Source organism: Pelodiscus sinensis, chromosome 17 (genome assembly GCF_052426305.1).
Source record: "Pelodiscus sinensis isolate ZL-2025 chromosome 17, ASM5242630v1, whole genome shotgun sequence".
NCBI lineage: Eukaryota > Metazoa > Chordata > Testudines > Trionychidae > Pelodiscus > Pelodiscus sinensis.
The window spans coordinates 2,197,129-2,213,554 of NC_143068.1; positions in this window are offsets into that span (position 1 = coordinate 2,197,129).

Below are 16,426 nucleotides of genomic sequence, written 5' to 3' on the forward strand. Positions count from 1 at the left end.
GGCTATGGGGGCAAATCCGAGTGGCACTGCAACTCCCCTCCCCCACTGAAATGCCACGGACTCCATTTTGGCCCCACAGCTTCCCCATTACAATGGAGGGCTGGTGGGGCTAAACTTAAGTGAGCAGTGGGGCGACTAGTGCTGTTTGTCCTGGCCACGGCACTGCTATGTAAGGTGGGTGCAGCTGTGGGTATGTAATGGGGCTCGTCCCGAGGCCAAAAGGGCCATAGAGAAGTCCTCCATGGGCCAGAGTAGCTGTGGAGGACCCAGCCAATCAGGAGCCAGGAGGGACTACAAAAGAAGCTGCAGGACTAGAAGCAGCTCAGTTGCAACCCAGGCCTGGAAGGGAGGCAGACAGACAGACAGAGCGAGCGAGCGAGCGAGCGAGCGAGAGAGAGAGAGGAGTGCCCTGGAGGCACCACTCAGCTACTGAGTGGGGAGACAGGATTGATAGACTGGTAGCCGCAGGGCTTTTAAGATGGAGGCTGTGCAGGAGCCTGCACTTGGCCAAACGGGGGCACTTGCGGGATGTGAGTGCCAGCCCCATTACAGGGTACTTTAGGGGCAATTACAGCAGCTTCCCATGCTGTTTCTGCCAGCAGGCGTGCAGAGCAGCTCATGAAGGGGGTTAGCAGAGTGAATGAAACGTCTTTCTGAAAAATTAGTAAGTTTGCTTCAAAAATGCAGCGTTTAGGACTCACGCTTTGGGGCTGGATTTGGCAAATAGATTCAGCCACAAACCCTGATGAACATTTGGAATGGTCAGAAGGAACTGTTCTGTGGTTCCATTTCAGACTGACACTTCCTGTCAGCCTGTTGTTTTTAACCAATTGTGCAAGACATTTCTTTGGTTTTCCCTGTTGTTCTGAAAAAAATCAGATTCAGTTCAAAACAAACTGGATCCTTCTTTGGGATTTTGTTGTTGTTGTTTGTTGGCTCAGTGACTGAACAACAAATCAATTGGCTGAGCTCTCGTGCTGGCTCCACGGCTCAGATCCCCAACACTGGCAAAATGACTTTCTTCCATTTTTCTTCCTCTCCATTGTCTGCCATACCCATCCCAGCGACACGGGCACCATCTCAATGCTGCTACCACCTGTGCAGTAGCTGGTTTCCCCATGTTTGCTATTTATTACTAATGGGAAAGGCTCCCTCATGTTTTGCTTAATCCCCGGGAGTCCTTCATGGCCCCCCAACCCCCGGCTATCTGTTGTGAGGTAGTTAAGTAAAGCGGCAAGGCCCACTTGCAGGCCTGGGAGTCGCTGCTGTTGCACTGTACTGAGCAGTCACTTTGCAAACCTCTCGCCCACAGATACACCGGCACAGTCCTGAGACGGTTACTGTTGTCAACAGGTTTTCCACTGAAAACCAGGGAGCCAGCCCTACCCAGCCACAGCCCCCCTATCAGGCAGGCAAGCTGTCCCGTGGCCCAGGGCAACAGCTACTATGCGCCCTTATGTGCACCACTGGGGCCAGGACCATGGCTCACTTTCCCCTGCATTGCTCCGGCTCCACAGAGCTCCCAGCCAGAACCAAGGCCTTAAAGGCACAATACAGCCCAGTCTCTATGAATCATGGTGGACCTAAACATCACCTGCAAAGGAAACTAGGAGCAGGAGTGACAAACATGCATTTCATTCCGATGCAGGAAATGAATAATGAGTTCATTAGCTACCAATTGATTGATAAAGCACAATCTATTGGAAGACCCAATATGTGTAGCCAAAATTAGTTTGCCATGTAATTAACCAAAAATTACTTCAGCATTGCATACTTAATTATTATCTTAGCCGACTTGTAAGAAATTTCAAGCATTTAATTGGCATTTGATAGAATAGCTATAGCAAGCTAATTAGGAATCAAATTATGGAATGTGCTAATTGATATTTAATAAGTATGTCAATTGGTATCTAACTAGCCAATATGTTATAGCTATCTTGGAATGTGTCAATTAAGTGCCTAAAGATTTCTTTCAAATAGATTATAAATGAAATCTATTAAGGATGTAATTTGCAACATTTTTTGATTATGGATTGTAACTTATTTGCTTTCTGAATATTTTCCTGCTATTTGAAGACTGATTCATACAATGGAAAAGCCTGATTCCTTCCTACAGAGCCTACATTGACAACTTTGATACTTCTCTGGGGCCAGAGTTCTTTGCGAGTATAGAGGTGTAAATCCACAGTAATCCTCACAAGGCAGCATCAAGTTTCTGAAAGGTGTAAATCCGACATAAATCCATTGAAATCAGTGGCATGGCTCTGAATGTAAATGGTGTAAATGAGATCAGAATCAGACCGGCTGTATTTTAGATGATCATTCAGTATCATCAAGCCAGAGAGCGGTTAGAGTAGATGAGTGTGTGAATAACTGACTGCAGTAAAGTGAGAGGCATGCTAGTTTTCTAGCCTTGGCCCCTCACTGATGTAAACCAGGAGTGACTGTGCTGAAGTCGAGGAAGTTATACACGTGGAAATGGACAGGGGAGCTTTGCCCCACAACAGTAACAAGCGTCACTCCCAGGTGGAGGTGCGAGTGTGACCAGCGGCTTCACACAAGCAGCAAACGGTTCTCAGGCCTGCCGAGGGGCGTTAGGGTTGTGCAGTGATTCCATAACAGGATTTACTTTTCCTTGAGCATGTCAGTCTGACCGGCTCCCCAGGAATTGCACGCGGAAGAGTTAGCGCGGAGGGGGAGAAGAGGCCTGGGTGTTTTTCCTGTTGATTTCTTTGACACAAGTTCTCATTTCCTCTCGCCGTCCCCTATCCTCCCACACCCCGGCAATCCCCACATCTCGCTGTATCATGTATAAGTATAAGGTTGGTTTTGTGATAGGTGCAGCACATGCCATTAGTGTCATTGCCATTGGAGCACTTTATCTTCATGAATAAAGTACCCAGCTGCTCCTGAATTGAACTGGGGGGGGGGGGGGGGAGAGCCGCCACTCTTAACTGTGATACATTTTCAGTTACTAATACCAACGGTTGTCATGGAAACAGGCGGTCCAGCGTGAATGTAAGGATTTGCTTTCAGGCCAGGGCTGTATTACTCAGCAGCCATTCAAACCCTCCTCTCGCAAGCTCAGAAGCCTCCAGACCAATTTACTCTGTGGCACTTTCACTACACTGTGAATTACAGGCAATTAATTACATTTTCTGACAATTGCATGCAGATCCCTTTAAACGCTGCACTTCGGATAATGACTTGGAAATGCTTCATAACGACCATAAGAAAACTTCATTCGGGTTTTTGGCATAGCAATAATAATAATAACAATAATAATTAATAAACCAAAAGCACAATAACGATCATAACTAACAAGGCACTGGCTCTAGAGATGGGCAAGGATTTGGGATATCCGTGGCTGTCCTGCCCTTGTTGTGAGACTGACAATTCATTTTGCTTCCCGTGAATCTCTTTTTGCAGCAAAGTCAGTGCTGGTGGAAGGGCTCAAGTTGCAGGGGGGGAGGTCTAGGTTGCATGTTAGGAAAAGCTGTTTCCCTAGGCAGGTGGGGAAGCACTGGGATGGGTTCCCAAGGGAGGTGTTGGAATCTCCATCCCTAGAGGTGTTTACATCCTGGCTTGACCAAGCCCTGGCTGGGCTGATTGAGTTGGGTTGGTCCTGCTCTGGGCGGGGGGCTGGACTCGATGACTCCTGAGGTGTCTGCCCGCCCTGGGATTCTAGGGTTCTATGAAGGGCAGGGATTGGAAGCCTGCAGCTGAGGCGCCAGATTTCCCCCGGAGCAGAGCCCTGGAAGTGCCAGTGCCAGCCCGGACATGGAGGCGGGGGGGGAGCAAAAGCTCAGGTCTGAGAGATGCCACACTTGTGTCTGGCGTGTGCAGCGTGCTCATGGGACAGCAGCTTCGAAGATGCAACTCTCCCAGCTGGAAATGACTTTGCTAAAACTTGCCAGAAATGCAGCCTCCCTCGCTTTGTTGTCTTTCTCTGGCCTCCTTCCATTTCTGCCATCCTCCTTTCTTTGACATGATGGTTTCTAGTGTCCCGCATAGGCCACCTGTGTACAACGCTACATATTGCTTGGATCCACAAACTCAGCCCACACAAAGAGAAATCCCAACCACCATCAACAGAATTCCCAGTCCCCTTCTTCTCCGCACTGCCCCATGCCTGCCCCATTCTCCACGCCTGTCCCTTTCCCCTGTCCTATACCATTCTTCTTCCTTCCCCACTACAAAGAGCGCGGCCTAAGCCCAATTGTCAACATGCACCTAGTGTGGTTGTAAGGCTGTAATCTGCCTCGTGAATAGCTGATAGACCAAGCCATGGTTTAGAGACCCTGGCTCTGTGTGGGGACTCTGGCTACCACCTGGTGGCTTTAGGGTTGCCAGATGGTTTCAACAAATATACCGGACACATGACACGACATCACAGTCTACAATACATCTTATTTAGAAAATACTGGACAGTTCTATTTTCTCAATTTGTTTCCTGAACAGAAAGCTCCAATACTGGACTGTCTGGTTCAAAACTGGACACCTGGCAACCCTTGGTGGCTTCCGATTAATGTGGGAGCTAGAGAGCCGGGGGGATCTACTCCAGTGTCCTGTCTGTAGCCAGCAGCCTCAAAAATAAATACATTTCCTCTCTATTCATTAGCTCTGCCACAATTAGAATCCTAGAATAAAATAACCATAGGACTGTGTGACGTAGTGGGGGGTAACTTGCTAACTCACTGGCTGCTGTCGGTAGCACCACTGAGCAAGACAGGCGATGAGTCACTATGCAAAGAGGGTCTCAACCTGTCTGACCAGCTAACCCCCATGGGGAGAAACAAAGGAAGGTGGATGCTGCCCCTGGCTGGGGGCAGGGCTGGAGGAGAGTTAGTTAGTTTCTGTCTGGGAGGATGGAGGAAGCAGCCTCAGCAACAGGCTGGGGGGTTTAGAAGCCAAGACCCCCCCCCATCTCAAGGGGGGCTGAGGCATCCTAGGCCTGCCCTGCAACCAGATGACATCTGTGCTGTGCTGTATCCTGGAGAAGCAATAAACTCCCTCTGTTCTACTGGCTGGTGGAGTCTGTTCGTGCCATTCCGGGGGTGCAGGAGGCGGGGGAACCCCAACGCGTCGTCACTGACTGTAAGGAAGGTACCCCTAGAGGTCATCCAGTCTGATCCCCTGCATCCTTGCAAAAGGACTGTCTATTCTAGATGGGGAGATCAGCAGCTCTGACATGACATGAGATCTAAGCATGAGTCCTGTATGCTGTGCACCGGTTCTGGTTCTCATTTGTTGAAAACATAAGAATGGCCATAGTGGGTCAGACCAAAGGTCCATCTAGCCCAGTGTCCTGTCTGCCAATACCAGGTGCCCCGGGGGGGGGGGGCGGGGATGCAACAGGGAATCCTCACGTGATCCCTCCCCTGTCAGCCACCTCCAGAGAAGTTGTTGTTGAAAGTTTTTGGCAAGGAAAAGCTGGTAACAGGCAGCTCAAAGTCCCACAGATCACATGGTTGCCCAGCATTTTTGTTCTATATTAGTGCTTTGAAATCAGTGTGCCACCCTTAAACACACTTAATCTAAAGCCTTCCAGCTTTTGAATGACTAGGACAAAACAGAGCTGTGGGGTCCTCTGCCACCCTGAATAAACAGACTTCACCAGAAATCAACATCTCCAAAGAACTACCAGGTCTGGCTGGTGTTTGCTTACTAGGCAGATGTACAGACTGAAGGATCGAGCAGACAGGCATGTTTTCCCCCTTAAAGTGCTCAGAGTGGGGAGGAAAGGGATCATAGAATCCTAGGGCTGGAGGAGACCTCAGGAGTCATCAAGTTCAGCCCCTGCCCAAAGCAGGACCAACCCAACTAAATCAACCCAGCCAGGGCTTTGTCAAGCAGGGTATGTCTACACTACCCCGCTAATTCGAACTAGCGGGGTAATGTAGGCATACCGCACTTGCAAATGAAGCCCGGGATTTGAATTTCCCTGGCTTCATTTGCATAAGCCGGCCGGCGCCATTTTTAAATGCCGGCTTGTTCGAACCCCGTGCCGCGCGGCTACACGCGGCACGGGCTAGATAGTTCGAACTAGCAAGCCATTCCGCACTATCTGTACGCCACATCCTTCCTGTAGTTGGGGGCCCAGAACTGGACACAGTATTCCCGATGTGGCCTCACCAGAGCCGAATAAAGGGGAATGATCACTTCTCTAGATCTGCTGTCAATGCTCCTCTTAATGCACCCTAATATGCCATTAGCTTCTTGGCTACAAGGGCGCCCTGTTGACTCATATCCGGCTTCTTCTCCACTGTCATCCCCAGGTCCTTTTCTGCAGAAGTGCTGCTTAGCCAGTCGGTCCCCAGCCCATAACAATGCTTGGGATTCTTCCATCCCAAGTGCAGGACTCTACACTTGTCCTTGTTGAACCTCATCAGATTTCTTTTGGCCCAATCCTCTAATCTGTCCAGCTCACTCTGGACCCGATCCCTGCCTTCCAGTGTATCTACCTCTCCCCCTAGCTTAGTGTCATCTGCAAACTTGCTGAGGGTGCGATCCATCCCCTCATCCAGGTCAGTAATGAAGATGCTGAAGAAAACCAGTCTTAGAACCGATCCTTGGGGCACTCCGCTAGAAACTGACCCCGAACCTGACATCGAGCCATTGATCACTACCCGCTGGGCCCGACTTTCTAGCCAGTTTTCTATCCACCTTACAGTCCATTTATCCAATCCACATTCCCTTAACTTGCTGGCAAGAATATTGTGGGAGACCATATCAAAAGCTTTGCTAAAGTCAAGGTCTATCACATCCCCTGACTTCCCCATGTCCACCGAGCCAGTTACCTCATCATAGAAGCTAATCAGATTGGTCAGGCACGACTTGCCCTTCGTGAATCCATGCTGACTATTCCTGATCACTTTCCCCTCTTCCAAGTGCCTCAAAATGGATTCCTTGAGGATCCCCTCTGTGATTTTTCTGGGGACTGAGGTAAGACTGACTGGTCCATAGTTTCCTGGATTGTCCTTCTTCCCTTTTGCCTTTTTCCAATCCTCCGGGATCTCTCCCGATCTCCATGAGTTTTCAAAGATAATGGCCAAAGGCTCCTCAATGACATTTGCCAACTCCCTCAGTACCCTCGGCTGCATTAAATCCAGACCCATGGATTTGTGTACGTTTAGCTTTTCTAAATAGTTCCTAACCTGTTCTTTACCCACCAAGGGCTGTCCATATTCATCCCATATTGCGTCATCTAGTTCATTTGTCGGGGAGCTGACCTTGTCCGTGAATACAGAGACAAAGAAAGCATTGAGGAGTTCAGTTTTCCCCCCATCATCTGTCACTAGGTTACCTCCCTCATCCAGTAAGGGCCCCACACCCTCTCTGATCACCTTCTTCTTGCTAACATGCCTGTAGAAACCTTTCTTGTTTCCCTTCACATGCCTTGCTAGCTGCAATTCTAATTGTGCTTTCGCCTTCCTGATAACTCTCCTGCATTCTCGAGCTATACATTTACACCCCTCCCTAGCCATCTGTCCAAGTTTCCACTTCTTGTAAGCTTCCTTTTTGTGTTTAAGTTCACCATGGATTTCCCCTGTAAGGGGATTTTCTCCTACTATATTTGCTTCTCTTGCTGCGCGTCGGGATGGTTTCTTTCTGTGCCTTCAATAAGGCTTATTTAAAATACTGTCAGCTGTCCTGGACTCCTTTCCCCTTCATGTTAACATCCCAGGGGATTCTGCCCATCAGGTCTCTGAGGGAGTCAAAGTCTGCTTTTCTGAAGTCCACGGTGTGTATTTTACTACTCTCTTTTCTCCCTTTGGTCAGGATCCTGAAATCTCATGATCACTGCTTCCCAGGTTGTCACCCACCTCTACTTCCCCTGTTAGTTCCTCCCTGTTTGTGAGCAGAAGGTCAAGCTGCACACGGCCCCTGGTCGGATCCTTCAGCACTTGTACCAAGAAGTTATCCCCAACATTCTCCAAAAACTTCCTGGATTGCCTGTGTCCTGCCGTATTGGTCTCCCAACAGATGTCAGGGTGATTAAAGTCCCCCACGAGAACCAGGGCCTGCGATCTAGAAGCTTCTCTCAGTTGTCTGCAGAAAGCCTCATCTACCTTATCCACCTGATCCGGTGGCCTGTAGCAGACACCAAGCACAACATCACTGCTGTTGTTTGCACCTCTAAACTTGACCCAGAGACTCTCAACGGGCTTTTCTCCCTGTTCTGATGGTCCCAGCCAGGTGTGAAGAAGCAGAAGAGACCATTGTCCTCCCAGAGCCTGCCTGGAAGTCACCAAGGTCACTGTTCACAGGAACTGGCCTTTGTTCTCATTCCCTTTGCCAATGTACGCTCGTTCCATGCTCACCCCACATTTGCCTCCCATACGGATGGGGGAGGATGCATCTGATGAAGTGGGCTCAGCCCACGAAAGCTTATGCCCGTTTGTCAGTCTCTACAGTGCCACAGGGCTTCTCGTTGGGGTTTTCTGTTGTGCAGTTTCACGCAGGCAGTTTCTGTTTTCTTAATTCTGCTGCTATGATCATGCAGGAGGCCAGTGGTACTCCAAGAGCTGGTAACTGTAGCGCTGTATTGCAACACTCCACAGCTTTCGGGTCAGTACATTGGGCTCATCGGTTGACTCCCAGACTTAGACTTCTAGGCCCACATCCGAAAGAGCATCGAAACCAATAGAAAGGGCCCCAGATGGCACATGGAGGGAGAGTTGGAAAACAGGAAGTCGCCATGTAATGAGAAGGTCATGGGGATTCAGAGATATCGAAAAGAGAGCCCATAAGGGTCACACTGTCTTCCCCAGCCTAGGCCCCTGACCTTTACCGCTGGCCTTATCAGTTTTGTGGGTTTTCATCTGCTTGTGTTTGCATGTGATTCTTAATGCCCAGAAAACCAACCCTCCCCCCCCCCCCCCCGTGGCTCCTGAGAGACTATTAGGTAAGGAGCTTTTGTGGAGCAAACCCACTTCCTCAGATGAATTGGGTGGAGTCTTCATAGCTGGGTCTTTTTGTCAGAACAACTCAAAGCCCTTCACAGTCATAGAATCATAGAACCATAGAGCTGGAAAAGACCTCAGGAGTTATCAAGTCCAGCCCCCTGCTCTAGGCAAGACCAATCCCAACTCAATCACCCCAGCCAGGGCTTTGTCAGTCCTGGGAGCACTTATCTTTACGAAACACCTGGGTCACAGGCAGGGTATGTGACTTATCCACGTTCACACAGGAAGTCTGTGGCCAAGCAGAAAATTGTCTCCTGAGATTTAGGCGACTGCTCTACCCACCAGATCATCATCTCCTGTTTTCAGTTGTTTGGTTGGTTGGTTGGTTGTTTTATTTTCATTTGATTTTAATGACCCTTGACATGTAACAGGGTCATTGATAATCTTGAGCTATATCAGATGGCAGAGGCCAAAAAATAAAGCGCTGTCTTTTAGCAGCTCTCCTGTAAGTCCCATTTTTAGTACCTACCACATCATGCTGGAGGAAGCAAAACACTCTCAATGCATTGAACCTTATTCCAAATTTGAAACAACTTTGCCAGGTCATCAATCCATGGTCACAGCCTCGTTCCAAGAGCTGTTTGCTTAATAAATTAAATTTGGAGATTTGGAAACCCCTGCTCTCTCCTATATTATTCATTGTTTACTCAGTGACATTTGAGCCTTCAGCAACTGCAATAAATAGGAGGTAATGTGATACAAAAGACTGGTAAGGGACGGCACAGAGAAACTTCCTCTGGAATTAGATGCAGCACAGGCTAACACCTCCACTCCTCTCCTTTCACTGCCTGATTCGATTGCAGAGAGGGGAACGGCTGTAGGAAATATGGCAGCTGGGCCAATTGCCCTCTGGTTTTTCCAGACCCAATGGGAGGATTTCAGGAGCAGGTTGCCTGTTTTAGTTTTTGCTGGATCTTCCCTGTTCCAAGAAGGCAAATCTGTGAACGGATCTTATGAAGGATTGTATTGCCAACTCCAATAGTTCAAAAACATGTTGAGCTGAGGCTCCCCAAAATTGGCTTGAGAGTCTTAAACATCATGAGTTTTTAAAAAAGATAATGAATGGTGGGTGCTTTTTCTTTGCCTTCTGGTTCTGAGCGTCAGGGGGCACTCACTGCACATTTTCTGCTTTTTTCTGCAAGCAGAAAAGCTAGAAACTTCCTTTTTTTTTCAGACTGAAAGCCGAGAGTCACACGTTATCCCATGACTCAAGCAGCTGGGGCTGTCACTTAAACACCAAATATTGTGAATTGTGTGCTAAAATCTTGGAAAAAATACCTGTCAGGGCTGGGACGTTGTCCAACCAGGCTCTCGAGCTCAGTAGTTCCGGCTCTCTCTGCTGCACCGGATCGAGCATCAGATCCCGCAGGACAGAAAGGGTCACTCTAGTCAGAAGCATGGTGGCATTGAGCAGCACTCAAGATACCACAGACTGCCTCAGGGAAAGTGGTGTGCCCCTCTTTCAAAATGGCCCCTGCCTCCTCCTTTTGTTCCTGAAGGAGCCAGCATTTGCCACAGGGATAGTTTGGCTTCACTCTCACTAGGAATGGGATGCAGGAGGGGGGACCCAGCGGCCATTTTGAAAGGGAGGCACCATCTTCCCAGAGAGCAGCCTGTTGTGTCAGTCCCATTGGTAGCCATTTTGAAAGAGGCCACTTCTTTAGGACACTCTCTGTAGAAGAAACTTGTGCATCAGGTCTCACAGAAGGAGAATCTATCTTCACGTGTAGCCCGTGCACAGGACGCCCGTGATTTTTAACAAAGTGGGAAATTCAAAGAGTCTGTGATAAGCTTTCAGAAGAGCAGTGGGAGAAAGGTCTCATTCAGGCTATCAAATTTCTTAAAGGACCCATTTGAAAATGATTTTAACCATTAAACTAATTAACAGATTTATTTGTGATTTCTCAGATAATCCTTTCTGTGCTCACAAAAGAAATGCTGCAAATTTGAGGCCGTGCTAAAGGAGCATTTAAGGGAGACAAGGCTATTGCACAGACGCTAAGGGAATTATTTGCCCTGGTCTTCACTGTGGATGGTGTGGGGGCAAGGCCGGCCTTACCATGAGGCGAACTGAGGCGGCCGCCTCAGGTGCCAGACTGTGGGGGGGCACCACTAGGACCCAGAGTGTAGAAAATTGTGTCTGCTGCTGGTGCATCTGCAGGTAGCAGAGCAGTGCCGTGAGAGGACTAGAACAGGAAGAAGGCAAAATTGAGACCTTTCAAAGTTTTGGCCCAAGCGAGGGAGGAACTCCCTGCCTCAGGTGCCAAAATGTTGTGGGCCGGCCCTGTCGGGGGGAGACTCCCACATTCTGTGTCATGCTTTTAGGGCGACAAATCTGAGGGACTGTTCCTAATGGAGGTGTCATTAGAGGAGGTTTTGGAGCAACTTGAGAAATGAAGCAGCAATATGTCACCAGGACCAAAGGGTGTTCACCAAAGAGTTCAGAAGGGACTCAACTATGAAACTGAAGAACAATCACTTTCCAGCTAGCCCTGAAGAGTAGATTAGATAAATGTCTATCAGGGACAGGCTAGACAGTACTAGACTGGTCCTGCCATGAGGGCAGGGCACTGGACTCGACCTCTTGAGGTCCCGTCCAGTCCTAATATTCTATGATTCTATGATCATTCTGTTACGTGTGCAGAGAACCGAGACAAATGTGTCCCGGTCAGAATGTGGTTGCAGTTTTGTTCTTACCGTTCTATGTTGTTCTGGAGAACAAAATGACATCGAACTATGACTTTCAAAAAGCATGACCCTTCTCTAACACCGCGTGTACATCACTTTCCTGAGCCACAGGACTGCTCGAGGGGTGTATGTACACTGCACCCTTACCTATGCAAATGGCGTAGCTTATTTCGAGGTCATTTTGACATGAAGCGCTATTCCAAAACGTTCCTTAACCCTTGTGGAATGAGGTTTACAGGGACGTTGGAATAGCAATGCTGTTATATTTTGAAAAAAGGCACGCTTAAAAGACATGGAATAGCTATTTCCGGATATTTCCAGGATCCTGAAATAGCTCCGTAGTGTAGACGTAACCCTCCTGCCATAAGGCTGCTGTTTGGTAGCAGTAGCTAGATGTGCCACTCGTTACACATGCTAGGGATGTGGGGCGTGGAGGTTTTCAGTGTATATTCAAGCAGTGATGGAGCTCCTGTTTCTCTTTCATAGCCTCTGAATTGTGGTGGGGCTTTTTTCCAGCCTGAAATGGAGTTTTTTGATATAGTGACTATTTAAACTCTGGGAATGTGCAGGACGGAGCAGACACAGACTGCCTCTTGTGATAAGAGACATTACTGTTGTGAAGAATTCCTTTAAGATTCCATCTTAATCATGCCACTATTGAAATGGAAGACTAACGTAATAAATGGTTTGAATAGACTTGATTAAAAAGAATAATTATATTGCTGGGGGGCATAGAGAAAGGACTTGCAGTTTTGCATACTCTTCCAATGGGTCGGTGGGAATGGAGGTTGGGTTGTCAGTAAGCGCGTGTCTAGTCTAGGTGAAGGAGAAGAACCTCCGGCAGCAGACAGGAGCTTGCTGTGCCCCCAGGCCTGGGCAGGTGAGGGAGCCTGTGGTGAGTTCAGTCCTGGGCTAAGCAGGCACTGTTTCCATGGACTTCAGTGGGACCCAGAGCTGGACTGGCCCTCATGTCCCGTTGTGACACACGTGCCAGGAGCCCTCCAAAGATGGCAGACAGAGGGGGGCCACTCCTACCTGGCCCTGCTTTGGCTTCCCAGCAGGAGCAGTGAGGGAATGAGGCTGGAGACCGGATGCAGCGGAGCTGAGGCACTGCTCTTTCCTTAGCACCATCCTTGCTCCAGGCCCAAGTTTCCAAATGGAAACCTGAGCCGGGGGCCACACAGCGCGGAGACGCGTCACCCCCTTTTGGGTCCCCTCCTGACCCCGCCAAGGGCAGCATGAGTCTGGCAGATGCCATGCAGCCTTGGGGGGTGGACAGTGGAGCAGCCGCTGTCCCTGAGTGAGGGGCCCCAGTCTTCACATATCCCTGAGAGCCATAGGATTGCTAGGGGGCTCTACTTCTCATGCCTGCATGGGACGTGGAGTGAGGAGCACAGTGCAGCAGGGTGGGGACAGTGTCAGCAAATCCCCTTGCCCCCACAAAGCAGGCCAGAGAGACTGAGGTTGCCTCAAATGCACATCCCATCCCCCCCCCCCCCCCCCCGACCTCACCTGGAACAGGGGTAGCAGCCTGTGTGCTATGGAGGCCCTGCTGCCTGTGCCTTTACCAGGCCGGTCACAGCCGTCCCACACCTTCCGAACACTGGGATGTTGTGCAATGGGATTTAAAGTGGCAGTTGGAGCTGGCTGGAAGTTGGAGTATCCTATGGGAGTTAGAGCTGGCAGTTGGAGCATCCCATGGGAAATGGCCAGATTTCAAATCGGGTTTCATCGAATTTGGGCAAAAAACGAGACAGTTCAGAATTTTTCAGAAGAATCAAATATTTGGAAATAATCTTCTCACGCCTTTTTGTGCTGACGTGTTACAGCATAAAAATAATCAAAACGTTGTGACCTTTTCAGAACAAAACGTTTTGATCTTTGTTTTCTAATTTCCTCAGCTATCAATAATTTCACAACATTGATATGTTCCCCTGAAATATTTCCATTTGCTGAATTTTACATTTTTTTTGGGGGGGGGGAACCCTTCCATTGGAAAGTTTTTGACCAGCTCCACTTTTCACTTCTAAGGTGCCAAATTCCCCAGGCCCATCCCTCCTCTCTGCCACAATCTTTGAAAATCTTTGCTGCTGCAGCATGCAGCTCCACCTTTCACCTTCTGACTCACACCAGAGAGCAGCTGTCTTTCTCGCCACTTCCCTGCAGATCTGAGTGCAGAAGCTGGCTTGCAGGTTTCGTTAGTTTTGCAAAACTGAACTCCAAGTGCATTATGAGGTGTGATAAATAATTAAAGCAAAACCAGAGTTGTCAAGATACATGAACAAACTCCAGTTGGTGAGGCTTGTTCCAGGCTTGGTTTGGGTTTCTTCGCTCCCTTGCAGACCCTCAGCTTTCATTACGTGGGAATAGGCTCCCCGGCATGAACGCAACTAGTGAATTTCTGCTAGCTAGCGGGGGGCTGCACATCCTTCTCCCGAGCATCACACAAAGGATCTGAGAGTTCACGCCGTCTCTTTGGCCACCTGAAACGGGCAAGAACCAAAACTCTTTTCTGCATCCATAGGTTTGGCTCTTCTTCTTCCCCTTGCTCCAGGGTTTTCAGAGGATCCTTTGGTCACCATGACGACATGAATATTTCTTCTCCTCCCCTGAGATCTGCTATAGCTCAGTGGTTTGAGCATGGGCCTGCTAAACCCAGGGTTGCAAATTTAATCTTTGAGGGGGCCATCTGAGGCAAATCTGTCAGGGATGGTACTTAGTCCTGCTGTGGGTGCAGGGGACTGGACTCAATGACTTCCTAAGGTCCCTTCCAGCTCTATGAGATAGCGAGGTAAAACAGGTTAATGCGGCTTATTGGGGGAGCGGGTGATGCAACAGCAGAGAGTCTTGCTTCAGCAAGAGATGCTCTCCTCTCCTGGTTGCTGTCCCACCTGGAGATCTGCTGCTAGGTGTGTCCATCTTGGCCCCTCTTTCCATTCCTTCCACCTTCCTCCAGAAAAGCTCTATAAAGAGAGAGAAATTCCAGACACAAGAAAGAAGTTGTTAGTGTTGAGCTAAAGAAGTAAATGTCTCCCCATTATTCTATTTGTCCATCCAGCTACCTACAGAGTTTCTAGAGCAGCCACTGCAGTAGTAACTACATTCTTTTCAAGTATACTGGGTCTCCTAGCAGAGTTCTTACAGGCCCCGGCATGTGGAAGCCTCCAGGACCTCCCAGGTATTCAAATGTGTCCCCTTAGCTCTTGTACCCTCCTGCTTCCACATGGCATCTTGCCTCGTACACCTGCAGCGGGATGGGAAGGGAGATGGAACTGTACAAAGAAATTCAGTGGCAGATCTAGCCAAATCAGCACAAGGCAGGCTGTAGCAGTGGGCCTGTGAGGTGTAGCAAGCTTGGGGGTTCTCTGCTGCATCGGTCTGTCGTCTCTGTTGCATACTGTAGCTCTAATGTACCGCCATGGACACGGGGCCTTGAGAACAGCCAATGATGTCAGCCATCCGTGGCTCCCAACAGTTCACAGGCTGCAAACACCAGCCAGCCTTTCAGCGTTTGCCTGTTTCTTCCTCAGCTACAATATTTCTGAACTGCTTCTGCTCTCCCCCAATCCACACGGCACCGAGGTTCCATGAGAGTGAAGGCTGAGCCCTTTCATGTGGTGAGTGTCACGAGGAAAACCACTTCCTTGTGATTCACCTGTTTTCTCTTCTCCCTTCCTTTCTCCCCAGGCTTCGGAGAGGAAATATCATTCTGCTACGTGCCTGGGGGATGGGAGAGAGAAATGGGCAGGACAGAAACATCTCGAGAAGAAGCTGATTGCAAAGGCTTGGCCAGAAAGTGAGGTTGGGAGCAAGGCTGGATGGTCGGGGTGGGGTAGGAGCTGTGGTCTCTGGTCTTTTAAGGTTATCAAAAGATGAAATTGACAGTGTCGGGCAAGGTGGAGGAGCTGGCTCTGTACTCCAGGAAGAGGTGGAGCCTCAGACAAAATCATAGAACACTAGAATTGGAAGGGACCTCAAGAGGTCATCGAGTCCAGTCCCCTGCCCTCACGGCAGGACCCAGTACTGTCTAGACCATCCCTGATAGACGTCTATCCAACCTGCTCTTAAAATCTCCAGTGATGGAGATTCCATAACCCCCCTGGGCAACTTATTCCAGTGTTTAACCACCCTGACAGGTAAGAAGTTTTTCCTAATGTCCAACCTAAACCTCCCTTGCTGCAGTTTAAGCCCATTGCTTCTTGTCTGATCCTCAGAGGCCAAGGAGAACAATTTTTCTTCCTCCTCCTTGTGACACCTTTTTAGATGCCTGAAAACCGCTACCATGTCCCATCTCAGTCTTCTCCTTTCCAAGCTAAACAAGCCCAATTCCTTCAGTCTTCCTTCCTAGCTCGTGTTCTCTAGACCTTTAATCATTCTTGTTGCTCTTCTCTGGACCTTCTCCAATTTCTCCAAATCTCGCTTGAAATGTGGTGCCCAGAACAGGACACAATACTCCAATTAAGACCTAACCAGCGCAGAGTAGAGTGGAAGAATGACTTCTCGTGTCTTGCTCACAACGCTCCTGTTAATGCAGCCCAGAATCATGTTTGCAAGTGTCACACTGTTGACTCATGTTTAGCTTGTGATCCACTCTGACCTCTAGATCCCTTTCTGCAGGACTCCTTTCTAGACAGTTGCTGCCCATTCTGTGTTTGAGAGACTGATTGGTCCTTCCTAAGCGCAGCACTTTGCATTTGTCCTTAGGGGTGGGGCCAGGACAGCCAACCCTCATTGCCTCTCAACGTGCCATGCTCCTCTCCCCGCAACAA